Raw genomic sequence first — 14750 nt, 5'->3', positions numbered from 1 at the left:
AGAATATGCAACTGCTGCACTGATTCGTTCCTTCAAATGGACAAGATCCTAAATCTTTGTTTTGTAAATGTGCTTTTAAGTGATTCAGAAAGAAAACATCCAGTAAAGTTGAATACAAGCTTTATGCAGGCCGAGTATAGTGTCCATTTCGTCGAATCCATCCCTCTGAAGAATGTGCTTAAAAGAAATTTTAAAACACATTGGTTGCAATGAACATTAGCTGTTCTGTCTTATTAAAAATATCAATCTTTCATGTACTCGATAATATGACAGCATGCCTACCTTCATGCTGCCATTAACAGTAGCACAAAGACCCATGAATCGGACAAAGCACTGTTTTAAACATTTAATTAAAATTACTAAATGACTTTGTGGAGAACTCCTAAAACAAACTGGCTCGAAACTGCCTTTACAAATGCGAAAACCGACGAAAACAATCCATGCAGCCAGCACATTCGCTTGGGATCGAGCCGAAATCGACCTGGGCAGTGTTAACCACTCGGTCACTGGGGAAGACTCTATGGTAAAAGTATAGTTTAGGGTACCCCTTGGAGAAACTTGGCGATTTTTGGAGGTACATGGATGCCGATTTTGTGCAATTCTTTGACTCGTTATTTTGGCTTTCAAAGCGGCGATTTTTGCGCCAAAAGTCGCCGTTACACAAAGTCAAATTAACAAGACAAACAATTGCACAAACTCGGTATCCATGTACACATCGACTTATTTTCACTTAAAAAAAATCCCCGAATTTCACAAAAATGGCATTGCGCACTCCTTTGACTTGATCCATGTTCACGTCGACCTATTTTCACTTAAAAAAAAAATCCTCGAATTGCACAAAAATGGCATTGCGCACTCTTTTAACTCTATCCATGTACAAGTCGACCTATTTTCTCTTAAAAACGAATCCCAAAATTGCACAAACTTGCATTACGCACTCCCTTTACTTTGTCCATGTACACATCGATATATTTTCACTTAAAAAGTCAAAGGAGCACCAAATTCTACAATATAGGCAAACAAAAAATACATAATCTCAATAAAATACATTTTAAACTAAACAATAAAATAAGATAAAAAAGGAAAAACATGTTATACATTTTAGCACTACCAAAAGCAAATATTCACTTACCATGATTTGCGAGTTCGCTTCGTACACCCAGAGCCACGTAAAAATCAAAATATCAATCATACTCAAATGACTTTTTGCAAACCAGGTACTCTTTCTGCTTGAACGCTTCACATATTCACCATCTGAACCTTTCTTCCTACAAACCCATTCAAATCCATCTGAACGGTTTTTTCGTTTGACTAGACGCATATCCTTCCTACATTCAGGACACTTATAATGGCTACTAAGTAAACCTTCATTTACACACCAGTCAATTAAAGCTCTTTTCCCCTTTCGCTGCAAATCGTACAGAAACTTCAAATTAATCTTATTACATTCAGCCATTCTAACGTCTAAAGAATCAAACCAACAAACACCACAAAAACGCTTACAAAACATCCCATGATTCAAAATTTTCCAGAATCATGCACCCGATTACGTCACAATAGGGTTCCCATAACATTCAACTACTCAGGCTACCATAAATGAAACAAGAAACTTGGAGATAAATCAAACAACAACTTCGCCATAATACAAGAGGTACCTTAAAGTCTACTCTACCTGACCCTTTAATTTGGGATGCTTTAATGCTCGGTCAAGATACTGCCCTGCCAGCAGGTGATAGTGATCCCTACTCTTGCCAGTTATTGAAAGAGTCCTGTTAGGGACTGAATTGTAATACAATAGTTAGGAATTTCTCCGAAAGAGATAAGCACCTGACGGATTTTGGCTGTTCTTGTACTAGTGTATATAATTTATACCTTCCGTCAGCACTTGGGAGATCCGTGGTTCGACTCCTGGTGAGCTAGCTAATTACATTCGCATTTCCGCGGTCTTCTGATGTGTAAAGTGAATAAAAAAATTCTTCATGACGACGTCGCCTTCTTGGTAGACAGTCTCGTGTGCTTTTCCCTAGTTGACAAATAACCTTTAATTTGGTCTTAGTCTTTCAATGAATGTAAGAATATGATACGCTTACAACCACATAAGCCTTTGGCTTCATTTGTGATTTGCATTTCGCAGTTTGGAGGATTACGTTTCTCAGTAACTTAATCCATTATAAAGTTGAAACAGTTGATTTTCAGCAGGAGATCGAAGGCTGGTGCAATTTTACTAAATAGTTATTTGGTTATAAATACGAAAATCCGTAAAACATTTTAGCTAGATTCAATAATGAGTTGTGAACTTGTTGTAGATGATGGTATTTCTTTGTTAAAATGGCCGTCGCATACGGTTATGAAGATATTCGAAATTTGCACCTTGCAGATTTGGCGATTATGTTTCCCAATTTCGTGGACTGATTTAAATGCGGTTGCCACTTTAACAAGAAGTACCCAAATTATGTTCCAAGTATTGGCAACGATCGTCAAAGCCAAGCTCTTGCTCCCAGTTGAAGATTGAAATTATCATTAGAACACTTTTAAAAATTTAGTTTTTAACTAGATTAACTGCATCACAACAGTTAAAAATCATTTGATAAAAATATTGTAATGGCGCAGAAATTTCAAAGCAAAAACATTTGTAAATGACAGCAAGCATTTTTAACAGTTTGAAATTTAACCTTAAGTTGAAAGAGAAAATAAAGAAAATACCTATATTGCTGCTTTTGCGATGATATATAAGTAATTGCTTCGTGATGCCACTTTTTAAATAATTTATGTGAATATTTAAACCTAAATAACTATACGCTGTTGTATAATTACTTTTGAAACATGTAATTAAATAGAAAATTAAGTCGTGCATTACTTTAAAATGTCGTAAATAGTAAAACTGGGCCTACTCAAATTTTAAAAAAATATTTTAAACTCAAAAACAAAGTAAATTTGAAGCAAAAATAAGTTTTACCCTTAGAAGCATTCAAAGATAAGGAAAATCATTAGTGAATTTTACTATAGATAACATAGATCAGGTACATCTTCACATTTCAATGGTTATTTCTATTGTGTTATTATTATAGAAGTACTTTGGATATATTTGAGTTGTATTCTTCAACAAACTATCCTCGAATAAAAATTGTGTTTTCAAAATGCATCTTTTTTTAAGTCAATAAAAACCTCGTGTCTGATTTCTCAGTATTTACGTATTAACCCGTCGACTCCGAAAGCTGGCTACCATTGAACCATGAACGTTGGACTCGGCAAAGTTGCGCATATCGTTCCTATGGAATTCTGAATGAACTAACGCCTCTTTACATAATAAACGATCAGTATTCGACCTGCTTGGTTTTTTCTCTTCGTAAAAGAGCTTTCGTTGATTTATACAATTTAATTGGGCCTTTCGATTTTAATGGAAACATTGTTGAGAATGCTGTGAGTACGAAAGTACTGCAGTTATTTGTTCTATTACTGTTTTTTGATCATATTCAACTGACCATATTGAATCCATTAATTGCCACTTTTGTTAAGAGTAGAACCCCAGAACTTTGAAAATTATCACTGCTTGGTGCTTTGTAAAAGGCATATCCCAAATTTTAATAATATATCCAAAATGCAAGGAAAACATGCAGCAATAACAGTTTATTTATATCCTTATTAATAAAAAACAAAAGGTGGCTTATAAGCAGTCGAGGTTGCATCAAACGAAAGCACAGATGTTATGAATGTGTTGGTACTTCACGGTTTATCCATAATTGGCGCTAAATCACGATTCATGGCTAGAGTTTCACGGTCGACAGGATAATGCGTACGTAACGTTCTCTTTAACACTTTTGCGAGCTACGGGTTCGATGATATCTCTCTTAAATGAACACTTCAACAAGACACCACCAGCTTATTCCAAAAATTTAATTAGAAGAAATTCCTGCTTAGCGTATGAGAAATAGTGTCGATTATTAAAACCGCTCACAGAGTAAAGTCATTATCAGTGTAGCTAACTTTCTTTAAACGCTAAATCTCAAAGATGAATAATAACCAACGACAACAACTTAGAACCTGGAACTTAACTGCCAATAAAGTGAAAAAAGTGAGGCGAGTGACTTTGCTTTCTTCAGGTCTGTTAAAATAGAAAATATATCTTTTATCATACTTATCCAGTTTATATAAGTTCAGCCTTTTTCATTTGATTTTTTCTAAGGAATTTCTTAATATGTCGCTATATTTTCTTTTGTTTTGAGAGGAAGTTATGGCTTCTGAATGTTTCGATAATTACGGAAATTTTTGTTTGATTTTTCAGGATTTACTTTACCGTTTTCCGCTTATTGTTTCTCGGTGGTTTTGACAGTCTTTATTTTCGACAACCACAATAACTGCTGACATGAGGGCCGCTGCAGATAATACAAATAGGGGCTTCTTCTTTTTGGATTAAGGTATTTAACACTTCGGACAGTATTTTCTTTTTCATACCATGGGAGATCTATCTGACTTTAATTTAAAAATATTCTACTAGATTGTATATAGTAGAATATTTAAGTTCATTTAAGAGAGTATATAATACATTGTGTCATTTTTTTATTATAAAACAATATTTTTCTTAATTAAAGAATAGTTATTTTTAATAATTTTAATGAATATTTACTAAATAGCTGAATTTATTAAAGTAAGTGCTTTGATTTCTGAAAAAAAATTCTAATTGTTATATTAATAGCAATTTTATCCGGATGGATATTTTACGTTTAAAATGAAATTCGCCTTTAAAATACAGTTCATGAAATATTATGACAGTATATCAAAAAGCCTACTACTTGCAATACTATAAAAGATACTTTGTCCTTTCTCTAACTCTCTTACTTTCAGAAAATTCTGACACTTTCAATGACTCTTTTCCCTTTTTGTCGCTTTCATTTCTTTTAGAAGGAATTTTTTTCACTTGTCAGGTTTCATCACTTCAGACTTTAAGCTTCTTTTTCGGAACATCGGAAAAGGATAAGAAGAAAGTGTCATAAAAGTTTTCATATCCGTCGACCACATAAAGCTTTTATTTATTTTTTAAAATAACTCTTTATCTATTTAAAAAATTCATTTCCACAATTTGATAAAAATCTTATGATAACCTCTACATATTTATAAAGTTTATTCGAATATTTTCTAGTGGATTGTTCGGAATGCTAATATATACACCATTTTATCCTCTCTATCGATTTATTATTTTTTAATTTGAAATCAACAAACTATTTCTGTTTCATTAACTTACTGGAATTAATTTCTATGAGGTAGAACTCAAGATACCTACACTTAAGAGAAACAAAGACTTATAAATATTAAACTGTCTTTTGTCCGAAGAATCATTTAAGTATTTACTGTAATGCAGACGAGGATAGTTCATTTGTTCGATTGTTTTGATTTATTTCATCAATAATTATACAGTTAAAAATAATAAAATACTTTTATTCTTAACTATGAAAAAAGACTAGAAGACACTGCTTTGAATCTCGCCTTCTGCATATTCAGAACGAATGTGTTTAGATGCTAATATATTCATCGTTATTGCTATCAAGATAACCGAGTCCATGTACTGTTCATGAATATATCCAGGCTCAATTTTGGTAGTAATTCTGGATGTACTTTCACGTACAGAGAACACGCGACACGAATTTTTCATCGGATATCCATGAAATTACATTGTTCTGAAAATGGCGGTAACTTTAAAGGAATCTTGAAGAACGGTCGCACCGAGCCGGTCTATGACACAAGTTCTACTTCTCTAAAAGTGCATAAATGAGGTTCTATGTCCCCAATTAAGGCTGTTTAGGGATTATTTGGAAACCAGTGGCTGTTAAAAGGTTTCAAGCCAACTGTCTAGTGAATGCGTAACTTTTTCTTTGTCCTAGCAATGATAAATAACGCTCTTCAGCTATTAAAATCACCCTCGGACGACCTTGACCCAACAACAGCTTTCTTGAAGATGCTCAAATGCTGATCTTGCGTCTAACCGAAAACTTATAGTTGTTGCCACCATCTAAATTTATAGTTTTTCAGACAAAATAAACAAGATCTGATGGATTTCAAATTTTAATTGCAAATACTTCCCCCTCTTCTCATTTATCTGCAAATTCTGTACGCAAGTAGCATCGCAACATTAGGTTTTGTGTTCAGCAATAATTGCAACAAAAAGGTATACTCCGTGGAATTATAATCAATCTTTGTACAGTGAATGCCATTTTTATAATTATTCTCTTAATTCTAAATATTACTGTACTTTCATTTACGTAGTGATAAACAAATCAAAACATCAGCTAGTAGAATGAAGGTTAAGATAACTCAGATCTTTGACGCAGGATTCGCCACTGACAGATTTAATTTTAAAGAGTACAGATTTAATGCTTTGTAAGCAGCCACATAAGGAATATTGGTTTTGTGTGAAACTGCATTATACGTTTCTCTTCCAAGAACTAATAATGGTGATCAAACGCCCATTTCTTCTGCAAATGCTATCACACCTGGAACATCATTTCTAGTACTTTACATTGTGGAAAGCTTTGAACCTTGATAATAACACAGTGACGTAATGTATGTGTCAATATGCTCTCATTCATAAGTTGTCCACAGCTACAAGTACAAATAAGAAATTCCCAAAGTGTTTTACGCAAATGTGTATTCAGATAATAGTATTCAGTTAACAGGCAAACTAAAATATCTGCTAAACGAAAGAAGAACTTGTAAAAACGAAATATTCAAGGCATTCCCTAGGTTTTTTCCTTAACTCAGCGTTTCTCAACCTTTCAATATTTGTGACCCAATTTTCAAACATAATTTTTCTCGCGTCCTCCTCTTCCTCTCATACAATAACAATGTACACAATAATAACGTATTTTGACACTAAAACTACACCACGCCCTTAATTACAAACATAACAGATTAACAAGGATAAGTTAATTTATTAATATTTGGCAACAGCGATTCCCTGAATTGACCAATTTAGAATCGATACCTCTCGAGTGCTCTTTGTCTTACATTCGCAGTATCCGACATTTTTGCGGCTTCAAGAGAAGTTCAGATTTGTCTCGAACATTCTGGAATATCTGCGAAACCGCAATGCGAACGTATATAAATGCTGGCACCTCATTCAGTTCTAGCCAATCTCCGTCTTCTATCGCTATCGAATCTATTTTAAATGTGTACGTTATGATTTGCGTGTAAATTTTTATTCATGGTTTTAAATATTCACGGCATTAGATTTTTACAGAATTACGGAAAATTTTTAAGTGGGCGTAAGCGAGCCTATGCACTAGTTGGTGTTTCACTAGTAGACAAATGTGAAACACCAACTAGTGCATAGGCGAGCGTGGTTCCGGAAATACAATCAAGAAAATATTCTCAAGAATACTTAAATTTTGAGTTTACCAATAGTGAAGTAAATGAAGAAGAAAGGCCCCTGTGCTTATTCAAACCTTTTGAAAGCAAACAGCATGAAACCTTATAAACTTAAATGACATTTGGAAACGCTTCATTATGAGTACGTTGATAAATACCTTGAATTCTTCGAATTAAAACTAAAATCATATGAGAAGTAAAATTAAATAAAAAAGAAATTTTGTTGGTGAATGGAAAAGCCCTATCTGCCTCTTACAAAGTTTCATGTAAAAAGCCTTACACTATTGGTGAAGTGCTTATTTTGCCGACTGAAATTGAGATCGTAGAAATTATGTTTGGAGATTATTTTGTCAAACAAATTCAGTCTTTACCTCTCTTAAATTATACTGCCGTTGAAATGGTGACAGAGCTGAAAACGTATAGCATCAGCTGTTCAGGAAGTTGTGCTACAAACTATTTTCAGTTCAGCTTGATTAGCAATAGATAAAATGCCTATTTCATTGCCTATGTTCGATTTTGTGACGGTATGTCAGCAATGAAAGAATGCTTCTTCGGTGTCTGGAAGATTCCAAAGTATGCAAGCACTTGTGAAAGAAAAATATCTGCAGTGTGTCTGGAGACATTGCATGATCCACAGAGAAACTTTGGATTCCAAGGAAATGAATTCTGGTCTGAATATGGTGCTAACGACGGTTGCAGCCCTAGCAAATTATATAAAAATTAAATCCCTAAAATTAAGAATTTTTTCTACCCTTTGTAAAGAAATGGGTGCAGTACATTTGGGGTTTACTGTTTTATTGCGAGGCAAGATGGTTACCAAGTGGAACATTTTTGCAAAGTGTTTGTGATTTAAGAGATGTAATCACAATTTGTCTAAAAGCGGAAAACCGACAGGAAGCCGAAAAGTTTTGAGGTGGTTTATTTGCGCTGAAAGTGAATTTCTTGGTCGACATATTCAAGAAATTAAATACCTTGAATTTTCAGTTCCATGGAGTATATACACATATGTTAGATACGAGTGATAAAGTTAATGCTTTTTGTAGAAAACTGAATTGTGTGGAGCAAACATTAAAAAAGAAAGAAAAAAAACATAGAAATATTTACAAATATGAATGAGTGTGCTAAAACTTACAAGGCTGAAGGAAAACATAAGAAATGTGTTTTTGTAACCACTGAAATTCGCTCAGACATACTCGGAAAGAAATTTAAAAAGTATTTTCTTGCAGATGACAACTTGACACCAAGCTATGAGTGGTATAGAGATCCATTCCAAAATTCTTCCGAAAGTTTCTCAACTGCCAAGAAAATTTCTTTATAGACTTCACGGTAAGTGGCGAAACCAAAGGTCAATTTGGTAATAATGACTCTTTTGAATTTTGGGCAAGAATGGAAGATGAGTTTTTGCACCCCCCTCCAAAAAAAAAGAGCATTTCGTACACCAATAAACTAATTTAAAAAAGCACATTTTCTTTGAAGGCAGAATATAGATCTCAGCTAAATATACAAAAAGTGTCTATTTAATATAAAACTTCCTTCGGAAAACTTTGTGCAAGACAGGCTCAAAGGAATCACTAATAATTATTTAACTTTTTTTTTGATTTAGTATTGATAAGTTAATTATTAAATACACTGTGCAGTACTGATTTAATCCTATTTATGAATGAATCGTATTAGTGTAAATGCTTACTTTATTTTTTATTATGTCATAATGCATTTTGTTTTTCTTTCCTTTAAGTAAATGAATCAATTTTTTATATACTACTTTCTTTTCAATATGTCCAAGATCCTCCATTTAGTGTAATCATGCCCGTATAGTTAGGCGTTGAGAATAGTTGCGATAACTTCATCCTGTATAATAGTGATAAAAGTTTTCTGAATTCCAAGTGAATTAAGAGTTTTGTGGAATAAAATATCATTAAATGATCTGGCAGGCACTTGAAGGATATTGGCGATTTTCTTTGGTAAGAAATTGATCCCTTCATTATCTATAGGGCTATAATTAGCACAAATCCAGTGCATGATGGTAAAGAACAGTCTATAATCTGGGTTTACAATCAAACAGACTGATAATTGAAGGAAAGTTTTCATTATACAAGTAGTTCACCAAGAAAACTAGTTGCCTCCCTTCCTACTACTGGAAACCTCGTAAAGAGCAAAATGATCCTGATAGATTTCAGCACTACTCTCAGGGGTTGAATCATCTGTGAAAAATACAAGTTGAAAGACACTGAGGATATTAGTTCTAAACTGTGTCATAAAGCGACTTCTCTTTTGTCTGTTGTCATTTCCAAATCAAGACAAAAGGATATCTGAAAACTATCTAAACCAGCGATTCTCAATCGGTGCTACATAAGAGAAAAATTGGTGGTACGCAAAGAAACAAAGTATCTTTAATAATTAAATTTAAAAATCCGCTGAAGAAAAAGAACAATTGATAGAAATTTCGTGTGATCAAACTCTAATTGAAGATTTCAAAAATAACACACTTGTTAACTTTTAGCTGAACCCCCCAAGAAAGAATTTAAAGACATTTCAAATAAAGCTATCAAATTTTTACTGCATTTTTTGCTCAACCAATGTGAATAAGGATTTTCTTCCACGTTATACACTGCTCGACATTGAAAATGCAACACCAAGAAGGAGTGGTCAGAAAGGGATGAAATTTGGAAAAAAGACAGAGACAGCAAGCAGCAATGAGTGATCTTTATTTCAAAATGATAGTCAGAATACAGAGCGAGAACGGCGTCGGCTCAGTAGGATGTAGGACCACACGAAGCACGAAGAAACACATCTAGGCATAGAGTCAATAAGAGTGCGGATGGTGTCCTGAGGGATGGCTCTCCATTCCCTTTCAACCATTTGCCACAGTTCGCCTTCTGAACGAAGTAGGGGCAGAGTCTGCAAACGGCGACCAATCACATCCCACACATGTTCGAATGGTGACAGGTCAAGAGTGCTCTGAATACGAAGAGGTGACCTGGAATCGTAGGCAATAGCGCCCCAAATCATTATGCCATATTGTCGCGCGGTGGGGCGTTCCAAGTTACTGCCCGATTAGATCTGGTTGACGCCACACGTATGCGGCGACTGTCACTGGATAAACAGAAGCGTGACTCATCTGAGAACATGACGTTTCGCCATTCTGTCATTCACATCGCTCCAGTCCGGAACCATTCTAAATGTTGACGTCTCTGCTGTGGGGTCAATGGCAGTCTTCTTAAAGGATGCCGTGAGTGCAGGCAACGTTCAACCAATCGACTGGAAATGGTTCTGGTTGACACGGGAACATCCAGGGTATCTTGCACATGCTGCAGAATCGCGGTACAAGTGTCTTGCGGGACCGCTACAGCTTGTCGGCGGATGCGAGGATCCACGCGTGCTGACGTCACTCTGGCTGCACCTGCACCCTCCTTCTTCCCACATTGTTCCAAGCATGTTCGCCATAGCCGATGCACCGTGCTCGCATTCATGTGGGTATCAGCTGCGATTTGACGTAAGGACCAACCCGCTCTTCTCTGTCCGATCACCATACCCCTCGTAAAATCGTCAATCTGCTGGAAGTGCCTTCGTTGACGGCGGCCTAGCATTCTCTCCTATTACATGTATCCTCCGGGACAAAACCCAACTTTCTTGGATAATTCGTCTGGCAAAAATAACGACACGAATATTTCCCATTCTGCACGTTCCTTCTCTTATATCTTACTTTACGTGCGTCGGAGAACTGCGCATTTTCACATCATTCGCATAACTCAGTGACGTGCGTCTACTCTAAAATTTGCATAAATTTCTGACCATTCTTTCTTGGTGTTGCATTTTCAATGTCGAGCAGTGCATTTGGAAAATAAATACATAACAAAATTGAAATTAAAAGTGGATCCTAATTTACGGTCAAAGCTAAGTGAAATAAGCCCATACATAAAGAAATTGATTTCTCTTAAACACGCCCAAATTTCACACTAAATTTTAGAATAAGTATTATACCTAAATTTTGATAATTAAAATGGTAACCAATTTCTAATCTAATATTTTTTAGTGTGTGCATATTGAATACAGATAGTCAATAGATTGTGCAAATGGCAAAATATATATATATATTTAATATTCCTATTGAGAAACTGAAAAATAATCATTGTAAAATGTAGTGGTCATACTAAAGTTTTTTTTTAATTTTTGCTTAGATGGTGCAGGTTAGTCAAAAGGTTGAGAACCGCTGATCTAAACTATAAGTAAACTATTCCTCTATTTAGTGACTGACCTGGTAATTATCTTCCTTCTTCAAATTTCTGCAATCTTTAAAACTGCAGTCCTTCTAATAGTCATTATCGCCTCAGAATTGGCCACACTAGAGTGACACATAACTACCTTTTAAAAGATGAGAATGAGCCTGTTTGTTCAAATTGTAATGTTTGTCTATCTGTCCGTCATATTTTAATTGAGTGTCCATGTTTTAATAGTCTTCGTCAGAAATATTTTAATAGCTGTGACTTACCTCTCGACCGTTTAATCGGAAGAGAGGTCAATATTAATTTATTTTATTTTTTAAAAGAGACTGGCTTTTATTATCTAATGTAATTTGTTTTGAAGACTGTCTTGAATTTTAATGTGTGCTTTTAACTTGTTTTTATATGACTTCATCCTCTGGATTTGGTATATTTGAATATATGTTTTTAATTATTGTATTTTAATTTCATCATTTGTAATCCTCCCATTTCGTGTTTGGCGCGTTATAATCATCTTTGGTTTTGCGCCATAATCTCTCACTCACTCACTCACTCTGTCATTATCTGAAAGTCTGTAGTGTTTCTGTCACGGGTCAACTAGTTTTCATTATAAGGAAACGAAAGAGCAGTAATTCAAGGCTAAAAATTCTGACCTAATCTGGTCGATCTGCTAATGATGCCTGAGTATACCTTTTCATGTAAATGAAATAATGCATGGGAAGATTTAAGTAAAAATTATTTTATTACTTGTCTGAATAATGTCCAAATAATGTACTTTAGCAGTTAATTCGAATTTAAATAAATTTAACCTTACATTTTACTATAATAATTTCTTAGAAGTTGAGGGGGGAGAACCTATGGATAAAATTCTTTGTATTCATTTAAAGATTGCTCTCCCCCTTTTTCTAAAATAAAAACAATAAAATGAATATTTTTCCTATGTTTGACACAAAATATACACATCAGTTCCCTAAAATTTCAGTTCTCCTGTTTCAGCACAAAATTAAAATGTGGAACCTTTTCATAGAAAATTGATGCAGCAATGTTTCGGGTTAATAATCATGTTTCTATAGCATCCTTAATTTAATGTTTCCCAAAACCAAAGTATACATACCACAATGACTTCTATTATTTTAGTCTTATACTAAGAATCGTAGAAGCTGAATTCTACAAAGAAATAGCAATTTACATTAAAACTGAAAACCTCCAAATGGTTTTTTCATGAAATGAGTTTAATATTCTTCAAGAATATGTTTAGTCATGGATATCGATACAGTCTAGCCATGCTATAACAAATGAACCTTTTGGTTTCCATCCAGTTTTCTATGCACTTAATATTATTTCATACTGTTACAGCAAACCGTTAACAGTATGCATGTTGTCTCTCCCGTACATGCGAGAATGAGCCTGGTAACAATCATTACAGAATTTTGCGCGAGTATTAAAGGGCTTCCATATGTTTGAGAGTATCTCATTCTAAATTTTTATTTTTATTATTGTGTTATAAAATGGAATTCTGCTTTGGAGGCTTACTTATGAAATGAAATCTGTTGTCTAAATGAGTGCATGTTTTCAATTTACTGCATTAGAAAATAAGGTACTCTGTGTTTACGTTTGCGATGTTCGAGTTTCAAAAGTTTTCAAGTTTAGGAAAGTCATGCCAAGCTTATTCTTGACATGCAGATAAGTAGAATTTTTGTGTCATTGTTCATGTACATAGTTTGTATATATAACTACTGCAAATATAAGAATAATATTAGAAGGTCGAAAAAATCCAGAATGACCTTTTAAATTTTGTCCTAATTGAGTATACATTCCATGTTGGAATCTGTTGCAGTCAGGTGAGTAAAGAAATAATATCTAAGTGATAAAAAAATTTTTAAGAGTTTTGTTTAATGGCGAGCCTGCCAGGATTATATTTATATATAGTTGAGATAGTTTTATGTTGTAGCTGCATTGTTTTAATACAGAAGTAGAATATTTTAAATTTTCAATGAAAACGATTCGTTAAATCGCCTGCAATGTGGAAATGCATATTTTATATTAAAAATAATTTTTATTTACTGTTATTTTATATTAAAAATAATGTTTACTTACTGTATTACAAATATTATTTTTATTAATTTTTATTGCACCAAGATGTATTTTTGAGATGAAAAAGTAAATTTTTTTAAAGATTTGTCAAGAATTCTCATAAAATTAAGATTTTGAGAGGGTCTGCATTTAAAGGTAAAAAATGAAAGTTGATATGTTAATGAAAAAAAAAAAAAAAAAATGCACTGGCACATAGCACTTTTAACAGAATGGCTAAGGTTTTAAAGGAAAAACTTATTAAAGATGATCAGGCAGATAAAGCCATATTAAAAGATAAAATTGTGAAAATACAAATAATTTCTGAGTTAAAATTTCATGATATTGAAATACTAGATTTATTGATTAGAGGTAAAGCCGCTGAAGATGTCTAGAAACTGAAGTTATAAGCCACAAGGAATATTCACATGAATTTACCATGCTTAGATGTCAAATGAAAGAGGGAGTAGATAATGCGAATGATCCTAGTTAATACAAGTTCTAACATCAATAGTAGCACAAGAGCTTCTAAAGAAAAATGGCACAAATTGTAGAATTGTATTTTAATTTATAGTAACTGACTATGCCTTCTATGGCAGAGCCTGTTGCAGTTAGAGGTGAAAAGAAATATGTAGAGATAAGAATATAATTGAGAACCTTTCTCATGACAATGAATACTTTCAACTGAAACTTTTAGTATTTTTATATTTTTTTTCAAAAATTTCTGCAAGTTTAAATGAAAAATAATTACTAACCTTTAAAATCATCCACGTTCCTTCCATAAAGTAAAGCATCTTTGAGTTGAGCAAGAGTCATGAATCTAGTTCTAGGAGAACAAGGACACAATAAACATGTATGGAACCATATAGTGTTAAAGGAACATGATTGGGTTCTCCAATCATATCCAAATTCTATGTCTGAGGTTTATTCCAATCTGATGGTATACTTGGAATCTAGAAATATTCACTGTTTAGGGAAAGAAGTAAATTATTCAGATTTATACAAGTGCTTCATCTTCTAGAGAAGCCATACTTTTTTGGTTTTAGTTTAAGTGTAAGTGCTCTACAGATTATGGCCTTTTTATAGTCAGAACTTAAAGGT

This window comes from Stegodyphus dumicola, chromosome 9 (assembly GCF_044657685.1).
Source record: "Stegodyphus dumicola isolate Sdum_Otavi_A_Nest chromosome 9, ASM4465768v1".
Classification (NCBI taxonomy): Eukaryota; Metazoa; Arthropoda; class Arachnida; order Araneae; family Eresidae; genus Stegodyphus; species Stegodyphus dumicola.
Note: the sequence above shows the minus strand (reverse complement) of the source record.